We start from the raw sequence: 25,475 nt of genomic DNA on the forward strand, positions 1-25,475 counted from the left end.
CTGGTTTCCTCCTGAGGAAACTCTGCTACTCCAGATCCTGCTCCAGGTCTTCATAGTCATGGAGAATAGCCCAGGCAGAGGGCTGAGGGGCAGCAAGAGCCCACAACTGCTGCCTGAAGATGTATCTGGTAACTGCTGTGTCCCACTTAATGCACCTCCCACCAGTCTTGACTTGGATAAGGCATCAATAGGCTTCTGAATCCAAGCCCCTGTTTACACGGGCTGAGCACAGGGTGCAGACCAGGTTTGAGAGTGGAGAGATCCTGGACACTGCATGATCAAGGCACCTGGGAACAGGGGCAGGGTTGTCATTTGGGACCACAGCAGATGATGTCTTTGCAGAGAAGGCATGTTTGGCTTAGCCCTGGGTGCAGGAGGTGACCTGCTGCTGTTACTGGAGCACAGGGGACTGAAGCCGGGACATCAAGAGTGCACTGAGGAGTGAGCTCACAGCAGTTAACCCATAGCACACAGCCAGGCCTGGAGACAGAGATAAGGGATGTCTAAGCCTGCAGTGGGAGGCAGCAGCTCTTTGGAGAAGCGCAGAATGTGCCAAGAGCCCTGGTTTGTGCTCCGTGGCTGTTCAGCAGTCTTCACCCAAAGCCCGTGCCGGCTGTGCCTCTACCGCTGGGGACTCTCCCCGCGCAGCGCCCTCGGGGAGCTGCTCCCCCGCTGCCTCCTGCGGGGCCGCGCTGCAGCTCGCACGCTCTGCCTGCCCAGCTCCACAGCCATTTGTCACCGAGAAATTTAACTTTCTGAAGTCTGCAAGCTTGCTAAGAATAAACTTAATAAATTAGTGAGCATATTTAAAGTGCAGCACTGCTCGCTGATCTGGCATTTTAATCTACTTGTGAAGCTATCCAGAGTGTTTGCTCAGCGTGTGGCCAAGTTCTGAAATATTTGCATGCTGCTATTGTCAGTACATCTTCTGACCCTCTGCAAAAGGATGGCAGGAGGAGTGAATTTATAAGAATCTTCCACTGGCGAAGGTAGCGGAGTGGTTGCTGCTCACACTCCGTGGTTATCTCCCCGGGATCATCTGCGCCTGTTGTTCCGATCCAGGGGATGAGGTACTTTTAAACAATGCAGCTGTGCTTTATGTTCTCCAGGGCTACATATCCTCTTCAGTGACACACATTCCTGGCAGGTCAGTTGTAAAACATGTTGGATGTTGGCACACAAGCAGCCAGAGAGAGCCGAAGCCGCTCTCTCCACTTGGGAAGGACCAATAGCTGCAGGTTGGAGTGGCCTCTGCCCCGTTCAGCAAGCAGTGCCCTGCCCATCTCCTTCCTGCTGCTGCCCACTGGCTCCAGGCAGGTGGGCAGTGGGAAGAGGGGACTCGGGCTACCCAGATGAGCAATGAGGAGCTGCGTGCAGGGTTCCAGGAGTTGGTTCTCCTTCCCTCATCCTCTGCCTTTTTGCACTGGTGAGGGTAAAAGCCTCTCTACGGGGTGGCTTTTCCACAACTACCTTCTTCCAGCAGCTCATGAGGGTTCACAGAGCCCCAGTGAACTGCAGCAAGAAGCCCTTGGCTACCTGTAGCCATGGCTGTGTTTCTTTCTGTGACCATCCCCATGCCCTGAGTGAGGTGCAGGCTCTGGCTCTGCAGTCCTCACACACCTCCTGGGGCTGCCCTCACCAGGAGGCAGAGACTTCCAGCTGCTGGGAGCCACAGGCCTCCAGCTCTGAGGCACTGGGAAGACCTCAGAGTTTCTCAGGGGACCCAGGAGTCCCCGGCCACTGTTGACATTTTCATTTATTTATTGTTATTTATTATTTATCCATCTACTGAGTGCAGGCTGAATTCCTTCTCAAACACCACTGACTATGGAGGCTGTCTCGCACTCAGGTGACAAAGCAGCCTGGCCCCAGACTGGGGTACCTCCCATCCTTATTAGTTTTGAGAGGTCAGAATTTCTGGAAAATAATTTTGTGAGCAATTCCTGGCATGTCAGGGAATGTGGGTGGCAGCAGCTCCCATGCTTGGGGTCCTCCAGAGCCTTTGCAGCCTGGTGAGGCGACAGGTCAGTCCCCTGCAACGTGTTGGGAGGAGCAGCTTGGGTGGATGCATGAGCAGAAACAAAGGTGATGTGAGCACCTGGCAAGGAGGGAGGGAAGGAGGGAGGGAAGGAGAAGGAGGGAGCAAATGGGAGAGGGTGTCAGATGGCGAGTTCTGTCTCTCTCTGGGGTCTCAGCACAGGAAGGACATGGAGCTGCTGGAGCAAGTTCAGAGGAGGCACCAGGATGATCACAGGGCTGGAGCAGCTCTGCTGGGAGGAAAGGCTGAGAGAACTGGGATTGTTCAGCCTGGAGAAGAGAAACTTTGGGGTGATCTAATGGTGGCCTTGCAGGATGTGAAGGAGCTACAGGAAAGATGGAGAGAGACTATTTCCAAGGGCCTGGAGTGACAGGACAGGAGGGAATGGCTTTCCACTGCCAGAGGATAGGTTTATATTAGACTTTAGGAAGAAATTGTTCCCTGTGAGGGTGGGCAGGCCCTGGCACAGGGTGCCCAGAGAAGCTGTGGCTGCCCCCTCCCTGCAAGTGTCCAAGGCCGGGTTGGACAGGGCTTGGAGCAACCTGGGCTGATGGAAGGTGTCCCTGCCCATGGCAGGGGTGGGATGAGATGGGCTTTAAGGTCCCTTCCAACTCAAACCCCTCTGTGATTCTGTAATTCTATGAAATTAATAGGCAGTCTGAGTCACTGTGAATTGGATGTGTTCCTGCTTGAACATCTACAGAGAGTAAGACAGGCAGTTTGACAGGTAGGATTAGGGGGAGCTGGATGTTAGGGAGGAGTAACAGAGCCAAGTGTTTTGAGGAAACCCAATTTTCAGTTAATCTGGGATAAAAAAACCCAAAGAACCTAAGAACTTGAAAAGAAATCTTGTCACAAAAGAAGGGCTTATTTTTTTAGAAAATAATTAGTAAAAAGTTAATTTTGAGGAGGATAGAAAAAGGGAGTCATGAAAGAAGAAACAGAGGGATTAGAACTGTAAAGGGCAAGGTGAGGTTGGAACCACAAATGCTCTGGTGTGACATGTCAGAAGGGCAAGGAAGTCACAGGGGCTGCCCAGTGCCCAGTAAGAGATGCAGCTGGGCCCTGCCCATCCCTGCCCAGATCCACAGCACATCACTCTTCAGACTGTTTGTCCCTTTTAAATTTGACCATAATTGATCCTTCCTGTTGGAGACCTGCTGAGCAGACCTGGGTCTAGAGAGTGGCACAGTCCCACCACAGGATCATGTGTCTGCATCAAGCCCAAACTCTGTGGTTCACAGGCTGCCAGGCCATGGGGGTCCTGAGGAGCAGCTCTTGGAGGGAGGAGAGGTTGTTCTGCCCCACCCCACGATTTAACAAAGCTGCTGTGCTAATTCACTTGTTTTGCTCTGTAGGATCACTGCAGTTCTCAGAAATAGTCAAAGTTTGTGGGTTTTTTGGAGCAACTTATCCCCAGGAAAAATGCCCCTGCTGAAGCTTTCAGTGTCAATGAGGTGTGACTGCACCTGGTCTCTGCCTGCAAGTATGAGCAGAGCCAGCAAGAGCTGTGATGGTTTCATTTTCAGAGCTGTTTTCCGTCACTGTTTGGACTAAAAGACCTGCAAATACCTTTGTAACTCTCTAGTCTGGCTACCAGGTACAGTCTGAGCCCAGACTTAACCCTGCTTGAACCAGAGAGACCAACCACGTCCAATGGAACATTTGCCAGTGATGGCGATTCCCACACTTAGTAAATGCTTCCAGTGGCTGATTACCTTGCTGGCACACCAGTAAGCATCATGCCATGTTGCTGGTTCCAGTTTCCCTAACTTCATGCTCCGGGCATTGGCTAATTCCACAACTCTGCTGTGAGGCTAGAGAGTCTCTGGATACCCCAGAACCTGGGGTTTTTTTGGTGAATCAGAATCAGCTGAGCTCTGGAAGTCTCTCACTGCAGGGTCTATTCTCTTTAATCCCATCCACAGCTTATCCCCAGTCTCTCATCATCCTGGTGATGAGCAGCAGACGCAGGTTCTGGGCAGACACAGGCACTCAGGAGCTGGGCAGGGGCATTTCCTGGAAGCTGCTGTCCCAGCAATGTGCTGGCCTCTTGGGCACCATCACCTGCAAGGAGGTACAGCCTGCACAAGCTCTACCAGGCTGCCTGGGGTGTCACAGTCACCCTTCCCAGACACAGCCCCCTGAGGTGTCTCTGTGGCTGATGAAGTGCTGTCCTGTCCGGGCTGTATGGCTGTATTTGGCTGTGTTATCTGTCTGTGCCCAGTTTAACCAGCCACACAGGCCACTCTGCAGCAGGGATCTGGCTTCATCTCCATCTGCTGGGCTCACTAACCCAGTGTCATCACACATGATGTAGTATTTTTTCAGATCATTGATAAAATGTTTGAACAGCACAAGGCCAAGCAGTGACCCCCTGGGACTCCTCATACCCCCTCTGGGTGTGGAGTTCCCACTGACAGTTGCAGCTGGGACACAGTACCCCACAGGCAGCTTGTAATCTATTAAATATGGTCCATACTGACTGGGTATTGTTTGGGTTTCTTCAACAAAATATCACAGTACCAAGGCAATTGCCTTGCAGAAGTCTGAATGTATCATAACACCAATATCATTTTAATCAATCAAACTTTCAGGAAAAGGATGACTCTTAGTTGGACGTGTCCTATTTCCCCCCAGTCTATATGAGTTGGCTCCAATCATATTTCTCTTACTCAAACCTGTCTGGAAGAGCCTGCCCAGAGCTGATGCCAAGCCCCACCAGAGCCTGATTCAGCCAAACACTCCCATAAACACTGGTGGAAATGAGAACTCTTCTGTTGCTGTTGGTTGCTGTAGGACATCCATCCTGAGCCTGACACAACCCACAGCCTCACCAGAGCCAGAACCATTCCCTTTATGTTAGAGAAGTTGCTGCTCCTTCACAGCCCATACATTGCCCTCAGCTCCTTCCTTATCAGCTTTTTACAGTTTCTCACTTCTCATTCATTATTATCAGTTTCTACTTTCTTAAGTTACATATGGTTTTCTTATTTTTCATAGTTGTCTTCACTTCCCTCGTGAGCCAGAGTTGTCTATTTTTCTAACCAACGTTGCCTCCTTTCTCAATTGTGGGATTGTGGGTTTGGGGCAACGTGTAAAATGTTTTCCAACAATTCCCACTTAACATTCACATTTTTCTGATTAAATTCCTTCTCCCAATTGACTTGGTTCATAATTGTTTCCAGTTCTGTGAAACTGAATCATTTTAGTGTTAAGTAGATATATTTTCAGAACAGAGCTTCACTTTAAAATATTCGCTTTATTGTCATTTTGCTTTTCAGTTAAATAAACTAAAACACTCTTTAGAGACTTTTGGCATTTGTTTTAGGGTCACAGAACTGGGAAATGGAAATTGTTCCTGAGAAAAGTTGTTTTCATGAAAAGGTTTTTGTCAATTTATATATTAATTTCAATAAACCAAGGCTTGTCTGAAATCCGGCAGCTTGAAGGCTGCATTGTCCCTCCTTTGGCAACTGGAAATAGAGACATTAAGTCTGAAATTTTTTTGATTCTCCAAATTTCCCCAACATTTTGCATTTGGTAATTAAAATGAGAAACTCTGTGATCATTTTGAGGTTGTTCAGATTTCATCGGCAATGCAATTTCCCTTTTTTTTTTTTGGTAGGAAAACAAAATTTCCTTTAGAATTTGTCCAAAATACCCCATTTCAGTGACAAACATTTAAGCAAGCAGCTGTGACTCGTTCTGTGGAGGATGCCCACAGCTGGAATGTCTCTCGTGGGTTGCCCCGCTCGTGGCAGGACAGCTCTGCCCCAGACACAGCTCCCAGAGCAGTGGGGCAGAGGGGCAGTGCCATTCCACCCACAGAAGGACAGGCAGCATGTGCTGGCCCAGCAGCCAAACCAGCCTGAGTGGTGGAGGGCTCATGAACTCCTGTGTGAAGTGAGTGGAGACCATGGGACTGGGTCTCTGCTGACCCACAGGAGATCTCCAGGCTGAGGAAACCTCAGCCCAGTCCCTGTCTGTGCACCCCCTGGGGAGGACTCTGTGGTTGTACAGAGCCTTCATGAACTGCAGGCCTCTCTCCTGGCTCAGGCCCGGGGTGGGGTGAGCCCTTCCTCATGGCACAGTGCCCTGCAGGGAGGATTACAGGAGTTAACGTGCCTTGTTCTCGTGAGTCACTTTTTCATTCACACATTAGGCATCTGCAGAACCATTTACTGGCGTTCAAGGACAGAAGAGATCATCTGCTCTGACCTCTGCAGAACAGGCCAGGGACTTTCATCTGCTGGCTCTTGCATCCTGTCTGCAATGTCTGGTCAAGAAAGAGCATTTCTTTTACAGTGAGGTGCCCAGTCTTGAATTAAGGACTTTTTGCTGAAAGCAAATCTGCTGCATCCCCAGCCAAGCTGGTCCAATGGGCCAATAGTGGTCCCTGTTGAACACACACTGCATATTTCTGTGCAGAACCTGGGGTTTGCCTGCCAGAGGAGAGACTCTGCCAGAGAGGTCTCCCTCTCACACTGGTGTTCCTGGAGAACTGGAGAGGATCCTGCTTGCCTGCAGAAAATAAAGTCCATTATTCCTAGGGTTAATCCTGGTTTTCTCCAGATCTTTCAAGCTCCTTCAACACTCCCAGAGATCAAGGCAGCCCTTGCAGGCTTCTCCTGCAGCTCCCATCCTTCTCTTTTGCTTCCTACCTTGAGAGACCCACAAGACTTACACACCCGTCTTAAGAGCTGGATTTCTTTGATGGGATACTTCCTCCTGCCTTCCCTGCCCCAGTCCCTACATGGGAGGGGTTATTGACCTGTTCATAATGAACATTCCTTTCTCAGCCACTTTGTGAAGTGTTGTTGTACCCCAGTGTTGGCCCTGGGCTCAGCAGCAATGGGGCTCCAAGTCCTGGTGATGGAGAGACTTGAGAGATCCTCTGACATTGGGCAGTTTCCCTGTGTCCCAGGGACTCCCCACGTGCTGAATGTGGGCTGTGCCTGGCCATGCCGTGGATCAGCAGCTCCCCTGGGGCAGGCTAAAAGCAAAGGCAGAGCTGGAGTGATGTGGTCACTCCTGACTCCCTCACACCCCAAACTCAGGACCCTCTTGACTGACCCAGCGCATAAGACTCATTCCCAGGAGATCCCCATCGTGACAGCCAGGCCTGCTCCCTCTCTCCCCCTTCCCCTGCAGCCCTGGGTCACGTAACTCGTGCACAGCACAGGCCAGACAGACTCTCTGGCAGACTCTCTGGCATCATTTTTTCAAGCTTGATAAATGGGGCCAACTCCTCCAGATTGAACTCAAGAAAATACCATTATCTGCTGTGCAATGACTCAGAGATTGCATTGCAACATCTCGTTGGTAATGTCAGATCGCAGGCAACGATATTAAAAATGAGCACTTTACCCTGGGCAGGGTATTAACTCTGAAATGAAATCCCTATTTATTGCCTTTAGCCACGAGCATCCAGACCTTTCCAGAATAAATGCTTTCAGTTCTGTGCGGGAAGGTTCTGGCATTTACAGACCAGAGCTTTCTAACTGATGTGCACAACCAGGGCAGTGGGTTGCCCTGCCAGGTGATGCCATGGCAGAGCTGGTGAGCTCATACCGCGTTAGGCTGAGCCAGTTCAACACATCCCCCACCTCCACAGCCACTCATTCTGACTGAGTGGAAGCACCAGCCACATGCACTTCATAGAAACAGAATTACAGGTTCACAGAACATGCTGACCCACAAGGGTCATCGAAGACCAACTGCTGGCCCTGCACAGGACAGCCCTAAGGATCCCATCATGGGCCTGAGGGCGTTGCCCAAATGCTCCTTGAGCTCATTTGTCTTTGACCAATGCCTGAGAAGAGCAGGACCCTGAGGATGGAGGGGCCTGTCTTGGGATGGGCTCTGTCTCCAGCAACATGGCACCACTCCTGGCACCACCCTGGGCAGGGATGGGAGTGGTGTGGCAGCTCCTGTCAGTGACAGTCACTGTGTTTCATCCATGACAGCTTGGGGTGGCAGCACTCCTGGGATGGGTTGTGAATGACCCCGTGGTGCTGCTTTTAGGACACGTGGTCATGACCCCAAGGCTTCCAGAACTCAAGGAGCATTCAGGCACATGGTGGGATTCTTAGGGTTCACCTGTGCAGGGCCAGGAGTTGGACTTTGAGGATCCTTGTGGGTCCATTCCCACCCCGAACATTCGGTGATTCTGTGATACATCCCAGGGTTGCTGCAGTGAGGGAGCCCAGGGCAGTACGAGGAGTCTCATCCCACACAGCACAAGTTTTGCTGCTCCCCAGCTGCCCTCTGGTGACATAGGGCTGCTCCTGGTGTGAGCAGTGCAGGGTGCCCCCTGTGCCAGCCCTGAGGCCCCTCCCTACACCCTGACTTGGATGGGAATCCCTGAGTTCTGCCTTGGCTGTGCCCAGAGCTCCCTGGCAGTGGCACTGTGCCACCTGGGCACCTCCCATTCCCACAGCCCTCTCCGCCTTTCTTCCCACCAGCAGCTGAAGCCACAGCTCTTGGCTTGCATTCCAACCCCTCCTCCCTCCCCTGCGGTTTGGGGTGTCTGCTGCCCCGGGGGATGTGAGCAGCTCTCCCAGAACATCCCCCCCAGGCAGAGGCAGGGCACAGGCAGATTGTCACTGCACCCTCGGGAGAGCAGGATGGGACTGTTGCATTTAAGGGCTTTTCCAAAAGGCATCGAGTCTAGAGAGCACATACTTGTTATTAAACACAATAATACTTCATTGTTGTCAAGTGCAGAAATCACTTTCTGTTGTGCTGTGCAGGCACAGTGTGTGGCCCCACACAGAGCAGCTGGCACAGCTGTGCCCCAGCCCTGGGGCTGCTCACCCCGAGGGGCACAGAACACCACGGGATGCACACCCAGGCCATCCCTCCTGCCCTGCTGAAAGTGTGCTTCCCAGGCCTCCTCCAGCTCCTGGGCACGGCTCAGGATGGGTGCAGAGCTCTGGCAGGAGACTGTGACGGCCACCCTTGGGCCACCTGGAAACTCTCAGACCTGCTGCTCCAACAAGGGCTGCTGAGTCTGGGGATGTTCACCAGAGCAGTCAGGGGTGTGATCAGTGGTCACTCTCTAGCCATTTGAAGCACATGGGCAGAGGAGGGGAACACTGTGGTGTCACCAGGCATATGGTGGTGACAAAGATGGAGAAGGGCCTGGAGGGGCCACACGAGGAGTGGCTGAGGGCACTTGGCTTGTTCAGCCTGGAGGAGACTGAGAGCAAAGCTCACTGGGGTCTGCAGCTCCTCACAAGGGGCAGCTCCAATCACTGCTCTGTGTGACCAGGGACAGCACCCAAGGAATGGCTGGAGCTGTGGCAGGGCAGGGTTAGGTGGGATCTGAGGGAAAGGTTCTTCCCCCAGAGGGTGGTGGGCACTGACCAGGCTCCCCAGGGCAGTGGGCACAGCCCCAAGGCTGCCGGAGCTTCAGGAGCATTTGGGCAATGCTCTCAGACATGGAGTGGGATTGTTGGGTTGTCCTGTGCAGGGCCAGGAGTTGGATTGGAAGATCCTTGTGGGTCCCTTCCAACTCAAGAGATTCTGTGACTCTGTGATTCTGTATGTGGGCCACCAGACTGTTCCAAGCACAAGTCTTGGGCTGTGTCTTGGCCAGCTCTACTCCAGAACTCTCCAAAATGTATCTCGTCTTCAGTTTATTGTCCAAGGGCATGTGAACAGGGCACCCCCCCAGAGGAGACAAACTCCAAGGGGAATGCATCCCATATAGAGCCTCCTGCAACCCTTCTGCTGGGCTCCTCACTCCTGAAGTGCCCTTGCAGGTGTGGACACCTCAGGCTGGGTTGATCTGAGGGTCTTTTGGAATGCCCAGATCTATCCCCTACAGCTGCTGTGCCCTTTTGGATGTCCCAGAGTTGTTACTGGTGGCCACCATGAAGCCATTTATTAGACTGTGTTTTCACCTCAGAAGAGACCTGTGGGTGCCCAAAGCCATGACTCCAGCAATGGACTTAAGGTGAGGCTGCTCATCCTCCTCCACTATGGAAAAGAAGTGCCTGGTCCTTTCCTTTCTCAGGCTTCCAGGGCTGGTTGAGAAGAGCAGGGACCCCTTGGAGACTGGCCCTTGTCCTCTGAGATATCCATGTACCAAGGGGACGTCACCAGCAGCCAGGAGCCCGTAGGAGTCAGCTGCCAGTGCTGAGGATGTGACAGTCCAAAGCCACCAACTGTTGGTCCTCCCCAGCTTTGTCTTCCCTGTGGGGAGAGGGGACCACCCTCCAGGTAGGAGGTTGGTTGGAGCAGGTCTGTGGGGAGGTCCCTTCCCATCAACACTCAATGCACATGAAAGGAAAATCTGAATCCTAAAGAATAATCAGAATCACAGAATTGTTTGGGTTAAAGGGACCTTAAAGATCATCTAGTTCCACCCTATCCACCACAGGCAGTGGATAAGAGATTAGAAAGATGCCAGTAGTCCTTTGAATGCTTCCTCAGCAAGTTGTTTAGGAGTGTGTTAAGGGAGTACCAGGCTCATGTGTGTGTCCTCAGCACTGGCCAAGTCTTTTAGGAGTTTAACCAGGAAATTCTTTTGCTTAAAGGGCTGTTTGGGGAGTCAGAACTTATGTCTTGTGCAGCATTTTACTCGGAAATATCGGGATGTACTTTCAGTACTGCAGCACAGAGTGGCTTTTATCTGATTTTTGTACTGATTTAAAAAATCTCTCTGGAACATTAAACAAAAAATGTGAAGGGAACGTTCCCGCAGCGAGGTGAGCTGATCTGACTTTCTGGAGCTCTGAGTACTAAGCCTGCACTTACAAAAATGAGTGACTATGCAAATTTCATTGATCTCCTTGTCTTAGGGTCAGAACACAGCAACTCCAGCATAACTGGTGAGGTCAGGCTTGTAGTGTTTTCATTTGCTCTGCCATATCCAGAAGAGATGCATCTTCTGAACCCATGGTCTGTTCTGAGTGTGGACTGTGCACAATTGTCTATCCCTCATCTCCTCTTGCTCTGTCCCCCCTATGATGCAACTGCTCTTGACTAGTTAGTATTTTCAAAGACTATAGAATTAATGGTCAGTTTTGCTGTGACTTTTCATAATGGCATGAGATAAGAGCCCTGAGATATCAGTGCCATGAAGAGGGACCTCTGTACTCTGTTGTTTGTTGTGCAGGGAGAAAATGCAGCTCCTAATAGAGGACTTTTTGGGAAGATCAGTGACTCAGGAAAGGCTGGAGGTTGTGAGCACCTCGAGTTTCCCCTGTGATTTGCTGTTCAGCATGTGTGGAAAACCAGAATTTTGTACACAACTGAAGGTGCTCAAGAGTGTCCACAAGAGATCTCTGAGTCAATTTAATGTTTCTGTCTAACAGTGCAAACTTACAGCACCCCAGGGCTTGACTAAGTGTGTGAAGAGCAGAATCTCCGAGTTGATCTTCTTGGGGAACTAAAATGAGACAGATAATGGAAATATTTGCAAAAAATACCTCAGGAAAGGAGAGGAGTTATAGGAGAAGTGGACACCTCCCCAGAAGTGTTAAAGATCACTTTGGAAGTTTTCACAGAAGATCTGTGGACAAGATACTGGGGCAGAAATTCTGCTTGCATGAGTGTCAGGGAGGAGGAGGTGGACATGGGCAGGACCTGGTGCTTGCAGTACAATGTCTCCTGCTGGTACAGGGCAGGGAGGGCTGTTCTCCCATGGGGGCAAAGACCATTGTTTAGAGTGAAATCTCCCCAGGAGCTGCCTCTGGCTTGCTTTGGTTTCCTGGGGCAATGAATGGCTGGGAAAACCAGACAAGAGGAGAGGTTTTAGCAATCAGCTTGAGTGGACCAATTGCTGCCAAATTTATCCCCATAAAAAAGAGTCTCAGTGATCCAGATCTGATACCAGCTCTTGATGTGTGGCTTGGAGCCAGGCACCTCTCTGAGCTGGCCGCAGCAGAGCTAAGAGCTGGGGGGAAAGGGCAAAGCAAGAAACCCCACCTGAACTGGCACAGGGTCTGCAAAGACTCAAGTGACGAATGCGGCTGAGTATCACTGAGGGTTTCCAGGATAAACTTGCACTGGGCAAGCAAATAGTCACTCTGTTGGGGCTTGAGATCAGTGGAGGAGGCCAAAGGCACTCCAGATCCTTGGAGTTTGCCACAGATCCCAAATCTTTTCTGGCAGACTCACCTGAAAGGGAGGGAGCTGTGAGCAAGGGAGATGGATGCTGGTTGAGATATGAAACCATGTCTGTTATTGATGGCAGAAACCAGGACAAGGGTCCTGGCCAGGGAGCCCTTGAGCAATTAGAAGAAGTGATATGTCCTGTCTGTAAAGCAAGAGGACTGGCAAGAAGGCAAAAACGAAGAGAAGCCAATGAATTAGGTGCTGGCACCTCCCAAGGTCACCATTTAAAAGCCCTTCCTGGTTTGCAGGTCTGGCCCAAGCTGGTGGCTGAGCTGTCTGAGGGAGGGCTGGACCCACCAGGGCTGGGAAGCATCTCCCGCTCACCTCCTGCTCCTGTCACCACTAGGGACCAGCAGAGCTGTCTCCAGCCCAGGCACTGCTGCTGACAGGGCTGCTTTTAGTGAGGTGAAGAAAACACAAACCTGGTACAGGATCCATCCCCCACAAGCAAATGCTGCAGGCCACAGTGTGGGTGTTCCCACACTCAAACACTTTTCTGCCTTCACAGCCCAGAGAGCATCACACTGGGAATTCTGGAAGTTTATAGGCCCAAGAGAGGGGGACAATTTCTGCCTGGATGTATCTGAGCTCTCCACACAATGTACATCCTTAATTCCTGAGGTAGGGAATGAGGGTCTCGCTGCAGGTTCCCTGGTTCCCTGATTCCAAGTCTCCAGCTGTTCCCCAATCCCACATTGCTCTTCCTAGGCAGTTTTCCATCAGAATACTGCATCTACTCTCCTTTACCACCAGGTCTTTCTTTGCCCTATCCTCTCTTGTGCCCAGCACTGCAGAGGCAGAAAGGGGAGGAAAGCCTGGTGGCTGAGTAGAGGAGCAGTAGGGAGGGCAGGATGGGAGTGTCAGATTTTGCCTCCTTTTTCATCCATTCTTTGTCTCTCAGTCCCTGAAGATCTGAGACATTGCTCTTGCTGCAACACCAGCAACATTTTGCTTTTGCTTAAGGGACAGGGTAATGGAAAGCTGCCTGTTAGGAAGGGTGAGGCTGAAACAGGGACTGAGATCAGGGACTTGGTATCTGCTCAGCTGCTGTACATTTGCCACCTTTGGGTAGTGCAGACCACCAGGAATGTTTGGAGCTGTTACCCTGGAATTTCCATTTCTGCCTAGAAGCTGTGTTGGGAATAACCTGCACTCTGCCTGGAGCTCTCCTGGCTCATTTCTTGGAGGTGTTGTTACTCCTCACTCTAGGATGAATTGACTCTGGCCCCAGAAGCCTCTCTGGTTCTGGCATTGCAGCTTGTGTCCATCAGCCCAGCAGCCCTCAACTCCAGTGGGAATTGTGAGGTGCTGCAGGATGTGGTAGCAAGGCTGAGTCCACTGAGTCATCCATTAATCCAGGATCTCTGCCTTTTCATGAGGTTGATTCATGGGGCTGCACCATTGATGCCTTCCTTGAGTTGCCCTCTCACAGACAACTGTCAGAGTACGTCACACCTCTGGTTCGGGCTCTTATCTCCTCTCACTTATTTGGTTTCCTGTGTCCCCCAGCGGTGATTTACGGTGCCTCCCCCTGCTGTGTGGGGCGTTGGGCACGAGCTGCAGTTAAGAATAGCTTTCAAGCTGTCAAGATAATCCTGCATTCAGCTGAAATGGATCCACATCAGCTCGAGCCAGGAACCATAAGAGACCTCCTGTGATTTCAGTCGGGTTTCAGCTTTCTCTGTTCCTCCCTCAGGCTGTCCCAGAACAGGGTGTGTTGGATAGAGGAGATGGCCTTTCAAGGGCCATCACATCGACAAGGTGATACAGAAGCTACCTGAGCCTTTCTGAAATGCCTTTTCCATCCTACATCTCTCAAAGCTCATGGCCAGCACCTCTTGGCACCTGGCAGAGCATCAGTGCTGTGTCTGCACTGTGTCCTGGGCCCAGATCACTGTGCTGCTTCTTCTTCCTCCCCCATCCCAGGCTACAACTACTTTTCTTCTGAGCACGTTCTGCCCTTGCTCTCTGGACAGGCTGCACCACTCATCTTCCTGGAAGTGCAAAAATAGTTTGCTTCACCTGCAGTCTGGGCCCCCCACTCTGCCCCATGCTGAGGAGCCCCATTGGACCTCAGCTAGTCCTGTTTGCACTTGCTTGGCACATCCAGTATGATCCTATGGGTGTTCTCTGATCTTTCCGTACTTCCTGGTGCTGTCCTTTCTCAAGTAATGCAAAAATACACTTTCTCTTCATGAATTATCAGTGTGCTATGGAGGCAGCTTCACTCAGGGCTGCAGGTATGGTGTGCTCTGGGTGATCTTCTTTCTACTTGGGCAAGACCTTGCCATATAATTTTTAGGGTAAACTGTGCCTTCCAGAGAATGTTTATCACAGCCTGGGGGTTCCTGCCACAGGCCCAGAGGTGGTTCACCCCTCTCTGTTTTGTCTCCCTGGTTTGTGTTAGACTCCTCCTCCAAGGATTCCTCTGAGGCAGGTGGACCAGAGAATTAGGGTCACAGCAGTCATAGCAGTTGAAGTTTGGCAAAAAACCCTGACAGCCCTGCCCACAGCAAAACTGGGGCACATTGCTCCAGGTGTGTGCCAGGCCTCCTAAATGCACAGCAACAGTGGAACTCGGGGAACTTTCCCTTTACAAATGCTGAGCACAGGTACACGGATGGCTTTCAAGCCTATTCCCCCAGTACTTGCAAAGCAAACACTGTGTTTTCCAGGGGGGATGTGCCACTCGTGGCTGGCATGAGGATCTGCAGGGCAGCCCAGCTGTGTGTCCTCAGGGGTGCCTGGGCCCCCCAGAGCTGTAGGAGCAAGGCACACACTCGCCTGGTGCCCCAGCCCCGGAGCAGTCGCTGCCAGCACTGATGTTCCTCCTGAGCTGCACCAAAGGGAGCATCTGGCAGCCGCCTTCTCACTGGGAAGGAGGAACTGAAAGCACAAGCCGAGCCAGCGTGGGGCAGTGCCCAGGAGCCTGGGCTGGCCAGAAGCAGCGGGCTTGGCTCTGCCACCCAGGCTGGCACTGAGCTCTGCCCTCGCCCTCCCAGCCCATTCCTTAGAGCAGCCAGATCTGGAGGCAGGGGCTGAGCTGCTGTGTGTTTTGGCTGCACCACGTGTGCCTGCACCAACCCTGCCCTCGAGAGGAGCAGCACAGGCACCCTGTGCACTGCAAGATGCTGGGGAATGGCTGGGGAATGGTGACCAAAGGTGGATGCTGCCCTGCCCAGCTCTCCTCCCTCGCCTGGCTGGTGCCATCCTCAGGGGCTCAGCGCAGAGATTGGCTCCGTTTGTTAGAGCATTGCTAGTAACACCAAGGGCATGGGTTTGATCTCTGTAGGGCCCATTCATTTAAGAGCTGGACTGGATGATCCTTGTGAGTACCTTCCAACGCAGCATGTAATTTTGAACTCCTGGTTTGGGCACAGCTCATGGTCTGAACTCGAGCACAGCTCGTGCAGGAGCACTGGCAGAGCTCTTCCTCTAACTAATCCCCCTCAGCAGGACCCCCGGGGAGCCCCAGTCCCACTGCTCTCTCTGAAGGCCAGCAGGAGACCGAGCGTGCAGGAGCAGCAGCGCGCATGGGCTGCAGGGCTCCCACGTTCCCTCTAGAGGTTTGCAAGTGTGATGACTCCAAGCTGCTGGTGATGATTTCCAGGATGAGGGATGTGAGTGCTACTGAACAGCGTGAGGAGTGCTGCAGGCACAGTTCTTTCACCAAACACCCTTGTTGAGCTGCACTCTCTGCAGTCTCTGAGTTTTCAGAGAGGAGATATTTGGTTTGCTCAACTGCTTCCTTTCCTTCCTAACTGGACGAGAGCATCCAGCTAAGATGATCACTGAGCTCACATACATCACTGCGCTCTCATACAGCCTTGGCAGACCCCCAACATCAGAACTAATGGATTCAGGTAACCCCTTCCCTCCCAAAACCCGATCTCAGAGAGAGGGCCAGGCAGGAAAGCTGAGATCTTCAAAGCTGAGGGGTACTCTCTTGTCTAATTCTGGAGCTCCTGAACGTTGGGTCTGTGGGAAGGAGCAGTGAGAGACTCTTCCCATGCATGCCCTTTTGTTCCAGCCTCAGGCTGAGGCGTCCTGCAGTTCATGCTGGCACTATCTGTGTCCTGTAGAGGTGGCCCAGCATGGTGGGGCAGCTGAAGGAGTGGGTGTTTCTGGATCAGAGGGGTGAAAAGAGACCATCCATGGGAAGGTTAAGGGCAGTTGCCTCCCCAGGGAAATCAAATCCAAATGTATAAGGCTACTGAAGGATGCATTTATCAGAGTGGCCTTCCAGCCCAGCCATGTGGTCAGGCTGTGCTGTGAGCCAAGTCAGGCCACATCCACAAGGACTTGGCCACCCACCCTCAGGACATATGCTGCTATCAGCCTGCATGTCATTACACTGCTGGGGCTTTTAGAGTTTCCCTTGTTCTTGGAAAGATACTGTGTTGTACTAATTAGCAGGAACATTCGCAATGGACGTACTTTGCAAGTCCGGCCACTCGTGCCAGTCCCCATTCCTCACTCTGATTTAAGGAGGAGAGTATTCTAAATAGTACCCACTTGTCCCTGCCCAGAGTAGCTGAAGGCACTGATGCAAAGTTGCATAACCCAGTGCTGCTTGTGTACATGCTTGAGAAGAAACAGCCATGGAAAAATCCTGTAACATTCCTCGGCTGCTCCATGTCCTGGTATCAAAGCGTTTCCTGCTGTGCTTTCACCTTTGAATCTTAATCCAACGGCTTTGTAGGGGTGGAGAGAGGGGGTGGGTGAGGGCTGTGGGGAGCAGAAGACCCCTCTGAGGAAAGGGTGGGTAAAGCTGTCACACTTTGCCCCCCAGAGAAGCAAGAACTCCCTGGTTTAGTGTCCCTGAGAGGAGGAAATCCGAGCCCTGGTCTGTGCTGAGCTGGGGGTCCTGGGTGCAGAGCCAGTGCTGATGTTGCTGCTCACCCAGCCTTGGTCCCCTGGGGAGGACCCACAGCTCTGACTCCCCATGTTCCCTGTAACCCTCCTCTCAGTCAGCAGCCCTGACATCTCTGGAAAGGCAGCCCCCAGACAGCTTTTAGACCAGAAGAGCCCATTTCAGCCCTCACCTATGAATGAGTGAGGCACTCCTGCTGTGTGAGGCCCCAGCCCTGGCACAGGTGGCTGGACCAGTTAGCAGTTAGAAGCAAGTCAGTTTGTTTTCTCATGTTCTCCTCTGCTGTGCCATGGGACTGATGGTTGGGTTTTCCAGGGAAAGGGGAGCACTTGGAGACAAAGAGCAGATTTTTTTCCCTCCTGGACTGGGCTTGTAGACCCAAACTGTCAGTGCTTGGGGCAAGTGGTGAGGTGCCCTATCCCCATGATGGGCACCTTTTGCCCACCTCCTGTGACCAGGAAAGCCCATCTGTGCAGGAACACTTTAGCAGAGCAGAGCTGGAATTTCCCATCCCAGGAGGAATGACTGTCCCTTGCAGATGTGCCAATGCCTGTTCCTGATGGTCTCCATGATGGTAAGGGAAGCAGAATGGATCTTCAGGTGGTGGGTATGAGAGTGGAGAATGCAGTGTCAGTTCTGCATTGGCCCTAGTGCAAGTGAGTGCCCACCTGCAGCTGCTCCCCACCAAGGGCACCAGGAGGTCTGGCTGGCCAGGAGAGGAGGGAGGGCTGTTCCCACTGCTGTTCCCCAGCATGGTGGTGTTGGAAGGGGGGACTGGGGCCCAACACCAAACCTCCTCTGCTCTGGGGAGCTCTGCTGCCTCTCCTAGTCCTGGGCCTTGCAAACACAGCCATGGGCTTGTCTGAAGGCTTTTGTCGATGGCTTGGGTTTGTTATATTTGCCCGCCCTTGGGAGCACAAGCTGGTTAGATCAGCACTTTGCTCTTACTGCTCTGCCTGGTACAAGGGTTCTGGGGACACTAAACAACAGCCATGTGCTGGGGACACTTGCCATGAAGCAGCAGCTTGTTGTGACCCTGCCCTGCCTATAGTCTGCTGTGGACCCTGCATGGTGGCATAGGATGGATGCAAGGACATAAAGCACTGTAATGCCTTGGATTCCTCTTGCTCCTCATCCTCAGCTGGCTCAGCAGCCTCTCCAGGACAAAGAAGAGGTGGGATGTGCCTGCTGCCCACAGGAAGGTCACACACAGGCTACCCATGACAAGACTCCACAGCCAAAGTGATTCATGCATGTCACTGTCCCTCCCACCAAAAAGATGAACAAGTACTGGTCACAGTTGCCACCTGAGATGGCTCTGGACTCTGAGTCAGAAGCAACTCAGGAAGGAAGGAGGCTTTATTTCCCATTCCTTTACATTTCTGGCACACCTCTGCAGTGTGTGCAAGGGTTGCCTTCCCTTACAAGCAGCACAGCTCTGTGCCCAGAGGCCTTCCAGCCCCGAGATAACCCACTGAGTGTTTGACACTGAACAAGAGGAGCCCAAATATCCTTCAGTCCTCACTGACAGAGCATCACCCCACAGCAGCTCCCACACCTGCCTACATGCCAATGTGTGTAACAGAATCCATGGAGATCAATAAACTCCACATCTCTGCTGAATTAAGTAGGTGTGAGAAAGGTTTATTCATGTGGTCAGGTCCATGCCCAGCTCGTGTGGGTGGCTCTGAAGTGACAGTTCCCCCAAAGCAGACTCTGCTCCTTGGAGAACAGAGATGGCTGTTTATTGCCATGTACCTCGAGTGTGACATTTGGGCTTTGCCAGCCCTCATCCCGGGCAGCACCTTGGCTCAATTGTATAGATTCACTTTATGACTCACTCTGCAACTTGATGCATTGTGTCCAGATAAAAGATACTTTATCCCTATGATAAAAACGGACAAAGATGATGTCAAAATAAAAGAATGTTTTCTCATCCGAATAAAAGTTGAAGCTGCTGTTCTGGGGGTTATTTTGCTTGAAAACCTCCAGAGAAAGCAAGACTTTGAGTTTTTACCATTTATAGTTAGTTTCAGAAAATTCTGCAAGTGAGGCTTGCTATCTGCCTTCCTCCCCTCATTTGGAGAGGAGTGTGGCTGTGCTGGTTGCCTGGGACCATGCTCTTACTGTTGGGGTTGGAGAGGGAATGTGACCACCGGGATGGGTCCAAACCCATGGGACACTCCTTGGGCAGGGAGGGGGTAACTGTGCTGGGTACTCACAGCCCTCTGCCAAGGCAACTGTCCCACGTGCTGTGGAGGAGCTGGCACCTGGAAGACCTGCAGTCACAGTCCCCAAGGGTTCACCCAGCTAAGGAAGGACCGTCCTTGCCCATGCCACCCACAGGAGATTGGGCATTCCCACAGTGGAATCATGGCCAGGCATGAGGGCAACCAGTCGGATGGAGGGTCCAAGCCCTGGGGGAGCTGTGTCTTCCTGGCTGTGTTTCGTTGAGCAGGAGTTTAATTTTAGCAAACAATGCCAATTAGAGATGGATTGTTCGATGGCTGAGTCTCAGTGGAGAGCAGCAGCTGCTGGCATGGCTCTGCAGGACCCCATCTGTGGAGGGATCCTCCTGGGACAGGGGAGGGGGCAGCTGAGCTCTGCCTGATTCTTCTGCTGCTCTGAGGTCACAATTCCTGTTCCTTGGGCAGCAGAGACTGCGCTCACCAAGTGTCACCATGGTCTTCTGGGGACAGAGTTGCTTTCACTCATTAGTCTCAGAAGAGCTTGTACCTCTGCCCACCCGTGTTCAGTGCAGCCAGAAGGGTGTTCGTGTGGCTGAAGGGCCAGAGAGGCATGGGCAGGTCTCTGCACCAGTGGGACTGCAGCAGAAGGCCTGGGAAAGTGCAGAAGAAATAAGCACAAGTAGGAATCAGGCACATGACCGTCCTGTGCTGATTCCAATTTCAGAGGTAAATTGATCCCATTGCTTCAGTTAAGTCATTCTTATTAAGTTAATTAAATTTTTGCTGGAGAAGGATCATGGATCACTGACACCCTGAGTGTGTCAAGGGAAAGTGCTCCATGAGAACAGTGAAAATACCAATCTCAGGGTACCCGAAACTTGTTGCTTTTTGGTATTTCAGTGGCTTTAAAGGTGAAGTTCAAGTCTTTGACCAGAGTCAGTAAATTTGTGACCTTCAGCCTGAATCAGTCCCTCAGAGAGAGCCCTGGAGACAGTGCAGGGATACAGGTGATAAGACTCATGTCCTGTGGGCTCCAAGAGGAGATGAAATCTTCTGCATGTGTCAAAGCACTGAGCCCACTGAGCTGTGAAGACAATGTCCTCCTGAGGGAAACCAGACAGTCACTGTTGCTGGCCAAAGGAATTTAGATCCCAGTGCAGGCTGTTTGCACCCTGAACTGTGCCCAGCACTCAGCTAATTTGCCAATGAAACAACTTGTAAAAAAGGTGAAGAGAGACCACAAGAGGGAAAGGAATAGAATCACAGGGATGTCAAACTGCCTCATTTTGGAAATGAAAGAGCCTCCTGGCAATGGCAGATCTTCACATGCTGAGCTGGAATCATAAACCAGTGAAAAAGGGAATGGATTAAACAGAACAAGAACTGAGGGACTCTAAATGCTGTCTTCAACATTTCAGTAGAGGCCTCATAAATCTTGACAATTATGAGATGCACTTAGAGAAGCCCAACACTATTATGTTGGGGCAGGAGGACAACTCCTTGGAAACAAAAAGTTTCCAAGGAGCTCTAGCATGAGGACATACTGGAGCAATGTGACCTATGTGACTCTCTAGTACCTGAAAGGGAAAGTCTGGATGAATGGATTGGGCTGGAAACATCAAGTTCATTAACTCAAGCAACATGGAACAAGACAAATGTTCCTTGTCTTCAGCCTCTTCCCTTTTTTGGATGCCTGTCTCAATCCCAAGTAGCCAGTCCTGGAGCCCTCCCTGGGTGTTGAGGTGACTTGTGAGAGGAGGCTCTTGGTTGAGCTCCTCCAGGGCTGAGCTCATGCCCTTGGTGTGACTGATTTTCCACCAGACATTGACCCCTCAGCCTGTGTGAGCTCTGCAGGAGACAGCAATGCCTGCCTGCCTTAGGCCACTGTGCAGGAGCCTTTAAAACAAAAACTGGAAGAAATACATATTAATATTCTATTTTGTGAGTTTTCCTCTCCATTTTGTGGTAAAAAGAACCCTTCCAGTTTATCAGAGCACTGGTGTGCTGCATGGCCTGTGCTGAGGGTTTAGCCACCAAGAGCTGGCTGAGGTGGAACAGAATGGGTTTTCCTGTGGCTTTAGGGCTGGGAGAGGACATGCATGGGACATCAGTGCTGGTTACAGTGTTTGTGGCACCTCACCCTACACCTGCACAGGGAGGGCAGCACAACTTCAGTGCAGGTGCAGGGCTCTCCTGCTCCACCCTGGGGGTGCTATGGTTTGCACCCACATGCCCTCCAAGCCTCCTGCAGCAGACAGGCACCACTGTGCATGGTGTCTCCTCACCTGGAGGTGGGAGTTTGGCACTTCCCTCCATCTGGTCTCCTGATGTTACTTCTTTTCATGGCTCAGCCGCACCCCTGTCCCAGAAACACAGCCGAGGGCAGGAGAGCTGTACTGAGGAGGGAGGCACTGGACACTCAGGTGCTCAGCTGCCATCATGGAAAGCTCTGTTTTGGGGGACACAGTGGTGTGGGCAGTCACTGGACAGCACCCCTGCTCTCAGGGACCAGCAGAAGTAAGGGGTGTGGTGCCCTTCCTGGCCCCTGCAGTGTCAGTGTGCAGGGAGGGACAGAGTAGGTGAAATGGGCAGAACAGCTCACCCAGCCCCCAGGGCAAGGCTGGCAGAGCCCCCTGACCTGACCAGGTTGGTGGTGTGGGAGCAGGGATTGCAGATTCCCGGGCTTCACCCCGAGCCCAAGCCCTTGTGCTGCCCTACAACACTAAACCCACACCCAGCACAGCCCCAGCACAGACCATGGGAGTGCAGGACAGCCCAGATGGCCCCTCCACAACCCCTTCCTCTGCAGAGCCACAAGCTCAGCGTGTCTTGGCATCTCCTTTGCTGGGCACCTCCCCAGTGAGGGTCAGACACCCCCATGGCTGCCACAGAGGAGCTCAGCTCTGGGTGTACTGGGTGTGTGTGGCCTTCCAGAACTTCCCCAGGACCATTCCCAGCCTGGTGATGTGATCAGAGAGGATACAGAAAGAGCTCCCTGGGTACTTGATTGGCAGGGACTGTTTCCCTGCATCCCTTGTGCAGGAAGGTGAATGAACCAGCCCCAGCAGAGGCCATTCATAAAGTGGATGTGGGCCAGGGGATCTCAGTGGGGTCACAGTGCCCTCTCTCCCCCCACAGCCCAGGCTGGGCATGGTGGCAGGCGCAGCCCCTTGGCAAGGACCTGCTGGGAAGGAGTGGGCTGTCTTTGCACACATATTGCTCACATCCCTGCTCCAAGAGCAAATCCAGAGGTATTTATCCTCTGTACATTTGTTTAAGGAAGTTTAAAAGCAAATTTGGCCCCTGCCTTTGAATCCTCGCTCCTATAAATTCAAACACCTTGGACAGAGCATGTCTGTGCAGTCTTACATGTGACATTTAGCTAAAACCACTTACAAACAACTTGCATTGCAAGTTTATTCATTCCCCACAGAATGTTGGCTCCGCTGAGTGTCTCACGAGCCATCTGCTGTGGGTGAGCTGCTTATCTTTGCTATCAGAGCCCTCTTCTAAATATTATGACCAAACAGAATTCCAAGAACAACATCCATCCCACTACACTGAAAATGCGCAAAGCTGATAAACTGTTTATATATTATCAGCTAAATAAGTTGGGTTTATCTGGAAGGGTTTGCAAAAGAAAGTCTCTTGGGGTGCTTGGAAAGAATGTGTTTTGCAGGTGGTGCTGGTGAGATGGGGAGTTCCCTTGGGCTCCACTCGACCTGCCAACCCTGCCTGAGCCAGCCCCAGGATGCCTATCGTGTCAGTGGGATGGGGGGCCCACCAAGGGGAACAGTTCTCCCCCAGGAGTGGATGCAGGAGCCCGATCAGTTGTGGTGCAGCAGTGGTTTAGCATCAGCTCCTTGACTTGTTTGTCTGGCACAAGAGACTGGACTGAGCTCCCTGCCCCATGCCCAGCAATGGGGGAAGAGCTCGCAGAGCTGCCCAGGCTGTCAGGGACCTGCTGCTCCTGCGCCTCTCCTGCCCCACACATGGCTTCTGCAGCCCCAGGGTACCCTTGGTCTGTCACACTGGATCACCTTTTGCGCTGACTTGGCATGGCAAGGGGCAGGCCCAGGAGCTGGGTGAGGTCCCTCCAGGGAGCAGTGGCAGGGCCTGCTAACCCTGGCGCCTGGGACAGTGCCCAGAGCCCTCACCCCAGTGCCCCAGCATAAATTATCTAAAGTCTTGTGAAATCCACCCAAAGTGTGTCTGCCCTTCCCAGCCCAAATTGGGTATCACGGGCTGTGTTTATTCTTCCACACTGGGTTCTGTCCATTGCCTTTTGGTGTCAAGAACCCTTGGGATAAGGCCATGGGCAGAGGTCAGTGTGGGCTGGCGCAGCAGACCCCAGCCGACCCAGCAGATGGAGAGCGTTTATTTTCCCTGGGGGACTTCAGCCTTAAGGACATTTTGTCTGCTGGCTGCCAGCAAGCACATCTCACAGCTCCAGAGGGCTCCTGCTGGCCCCAGCTGCCCTCGCCGGGGGACTCTGGCTCAGCTGGAGTGGGGCTGGTCTGGCAGAGTGGGGCATGGAGGGCCAGGCTGACCACATGTCCTGTATGATCCCACGGTGTTGGGAGCAGCCAGGGAGTGCAAAGAGAGTCTATGGCACAGAACACCACCAGGTCTGCCCAGTGCCAGCTGCTGTGTGCCATTTTAGCACCATGGGAAATGGGAATTGAGGGGCTGTGGCAGGGGTGGGGAGCTGGTGAGCTCCATAAACTCCAGGCAAAGGCATCTCAGCTTGGCAAGAGGAAGAAGAGGAGGAGCAGAGAGCTGTGATTTTAACAGGGATCCCAAAGCAGAGCAGGTCACTCTGGTGCAGAACAGGCCTGTGACTGTATCTGCTCGGGTCCCTCTCAGCCAGGGTGCCAGTGCTCCTCCACTGAGCTGCCAGGGGAGGAGTCTTTCTCTTGCAGAGGATCAAAACTCCTGGAGAGGTGTGGAAAGGACAGCTCTAGGGAGCTGAGCTGGTCACTTGGCTCATCCAGAGAAGAGGCATCACCCAGAAGCTGAGATTGTACTCCAGGTGGGTTCAGGTCTGCATGTTGTGCCAGCCAGAGGGAACAAGAACTTGGGTGAGGAGGTGGAGTGAATGCACATGGGTGTGGAGGAGGGGCTGGTGCCTGGATGGGGATCAAGGCACTGAGGAGGAGCTGTGCTTCCTGCACAGAGTGTCAGGAATGTCCCTGCAGAGGGAATGTTGTTTGCTGACCCAAGCCAGGGCTTCTCAGGGTGTCTGCAATTGGGTGCAAACTCAAGTATTGACTTCAGATTGCAAAATTTGCCCTGGGTAGTTGTGTGGAGTTGGGAGAACCAGGGGAGTCTTGGGATGTGTCTGTGCAATGGGTTCACACTTTCCAAGCAGGTCAGTGCACAGCCTGTCCTGGTGCCCCAACACTGCAGGTGGTGAGTGAGACCTTGAGTCAGGTGAATATTTCCAGGGGACCTGAGCAGTGCCTGGCAGCAAGACATGGCATCAGGGCTGTGGCTGCAGCAGTGCCAGGCTCTCCTGGGCCTGGGTGAGGTCTGGTGGAGGTTTGGCTTCTTTAGAGAGCTGGCACTCTGTGCCCAGCTAGAGTTTCCCATGTCTGTGAGACAGCAAACAGTGACATTTGGTACAGCACTGGTGATGGGAGAACCTTTGGCCACCTGAATCACCCTATTTATGTTTTACAAAACTCTTTGCAGTTTTATCTGGTCTATTTAAACCATATTTAAGGACAGCAAAGGATCCAGCCACAGTTGGGTGACCAGACCTGTCACAGTTGGGGGGGCTGCTCAAGTGACAGGACTGGGTGCTGGGAGCCGTTTCCAGACAAGGTCCTCAGTCATGGCAGGGCTGATCCCCTACAGGGTTTTCAGAAGGTGGGGAACAATGTTCTTGTGCATCAGCCATATGGGAGTACTGCCACCTCTGTGCCTTGTGTTTGCCCCCTGAGGGCATAGCTTCCCTTCTGGCAAGCTCATCATATTGACCTTAAATGACCCTTTGCAGTGGCATTTTACTCCTGTGTTGTTCTCATCTGAGGAGCAACTCATTGCACCAAGCCCTGGCTGAGAGAGCTAGTGCAGGGAGAGACCCTGGCTCTCAATTCTTGGTGGCACTCGTGACACTTGTAGTTTCTGTGGCAAAGCTTGTGATCACAAAGTCTTGTTCCTGTGTGTGTCCAGGATGGAAGTAGCATGGGCAGACATGAATCCAGAGGCCCCTGGAGATGCCACCAGCCTCCGTGTCTCCACT

The sequence above is a fragment of the Pithys albifrons genome, chromosome 19 (assembly GCF_047495875.1).
Source record: "Pithys albifrons albifrons isolate INPA30051 chromosome 19, PitAlb_v1, whole genome shotgun sequence".
NCBI classification, from domain to species: Eukaryota; Metazoa; Chordata; class Aves; order Passeriformes; family Thamnophilidae; genus Pithys; species Pithys albifrons.